Source organism: Beta vulgaris, chromosome 1, assembly GCF_026745355.1.
Source record: "Beta vulgaris subsp. vulgaris cultivar EL10 chromosome 1, EL10.2, whole genome shotgun sequence".
Taxonomy (NCBI): Eukaryota; Viridiplantae; Streptophyta; class Magnoliopsida; order Caryophyllales; family Amaranthaceae; genus Beta; species Beta vulgaris.
Window position 1 is genome coordinate 34,340,433 of NC_079202.1, and position 2,059 is coordinate 34,342,491.

At 37.3% G+C, this 2,059-nt stretch overlaps 1 non-coding gene across 1 annotated transcript; it reads left to right on the forward strand.

Annotated features, from left to right (window-relative positions):
* On the forward strand, window positions 1–107 carry LOC125494497 (small nucleolar RNA R71). Its single transcript, XR_007270745.2, has one exon. It is a non-coding gene; the product is annotated as a small nucleolar RNA R71 (small nucleolar RNA).
* Window positions 108–2,059: the final 1,952 nt, after the last annotated feature.

The following is a 2,059-nucleotide window of genomic DNA, read 5'->3' on the forward strand; positions in this document are numbered from 1 at the left end:
AGATTGTGGTGTGGGCATTCTCTCTGCAGATCCTTGAACCTATTCCATGCTTCCTTCAGTGTTTCATCGGGTTCTTGTTGGAAGGTGGCAAGCTTATGTCTTATTTCTGCAGTCTTGGTGGGAGGGTAGTACTCTTTCAGGAATGCTTCAGATATAGCACTCCACTCAGTTTCATTGACATCGTTCAGCCACTTCTGTGCCTTGTCCTTTAATGAAAATTCGAAAACCATGACCTTCAACTGATCAGGAGTGACCCCTTGGTGCTTAACGGTACGACAGAAGTTGTTGAAACCGTTGTAAATGATTTGCAGGGTCTTCAGATGGATGCCCACCAAACTGATTCTGCTGGATCATATTAATGAGGGCAGGCTTAATTTCGAAGTTGACTGCTTGTATATCAGGCATAGTAGGGCATGTGGATCATAATCTGATTCTTGATGAATGTTTATTGATGGTTTCATTAGTCATTGTTATTTCTAATTGATTAGTGTTTATATTATTAATCTTGCAATCTGATCAATTGTCTGATTAAATATTGCTAATATTGAGTCATAGATCGAGAGATAGTACTCTTTAGAGGCTTACCTACAATTAGCAAATCTGATTATGTTGAGCGACCGTACTAGCATATGTTGATTTGAGAGCGTTAATGCCTGACCAAGGATTAACTTGTGATCTAGATTTCTGATTCATTGAACCATTGATGATATTTTGATAGATTATAATTATAAACATGGTGAACCATTGCCCTAGATCTTTTTAGTTTGATTTTCGTAGTTTGATTAGTTTAGAACATTAATTCAATTATTCATGATCTTATTTAGTTTCTCCATATATTAGAAACTAGATTAAAACGACCATCTCTCTGAGGATTCGACCCTACTTACCCTACTACATTGTTAGAAAGTTTTTCAGGAATTATTTTTGACGGGTGTACGACAACCTATCAAATTTTGGCGCCGTTGCCGGGGTTCGATCCCCGGCAACGGCGCTAAAAACTTGATGGGTTTTAAAATATACCGCAAGTGCACGGTGTCTGTTTAGCAGAAACTGGCAAATACGGGTCGATCCACAGGGATAGGAGTTCTATAGATTCATGCTCAATTATCAAACTACTTCAACAGAGGAAATTAATTGAGGAAGTAATACCTAAACTAGAATAAACTAGAATGCAGAATAATGGAAATTTATCAAATAATTAGAAGCCTAGGGTAATCGATCGGTCCACCATGCTTATACCAGTTTAATCAATACAATATAGTTCAACAACACTTGGATTGAGGTTCGAATAAATAGGGTATTTCGTTAATCCTTGGTCAGGCATTAACAACTCTTAGATTAACATATGCCAGTACGGTCGCTCAACATAATCAAATCTACCTATTGTAACTAGCCTCTAACGAATACAATCTTTCGATTCTAATTCTTATTAGCTAAACATAACTCATGATATTGCAAAATTACATAAATTAAACAAGTATAACAAATCAACAGGAATTATTCGAATTCAATCCAATTATTGAAGAACATTAAACCACAATAAAAAAAGGTATAAACATGGCTTCCCTCTCTAAGCCCTAGAAATAGACTACTCACTCATGATAGTAATAAACTCAATAAACATAATTAAAGTAAACGAATTCATAAAATTAAACTAAGTAGAGAAGATAGGGAATGATTGAAGAACAACGAAAACAAAATCAATGATCTTTATAAACGTCCAAATCAAAAGTTAACACAAGGTAGAGAGAGAAAAAGTAAGTATTAGCCCTAAAAACGTAGAAAATAAGATAGTCTAAACGAAAATGTTAAAAACCTATTTATACTCTTTACAAAACCGGCTAAAAAACCAAAAAAACGCGTCCCGAGAAGCCGCCCGGTCGACCGGGTGAAATCCGCCCGGTCGGGCGACGGTGATTAGGAAATTACGACAAAGAAGCAAATCCGCTCGGTCGACCGGGCGAGCCCGCCCGGTCTGGCGCGCAAGCGATTTTGGCTCTTTTCTCGCCCAGTTGACCGGGCTAATTTGGCTTGCATCGTAGTGAAATTTTGATTTCGC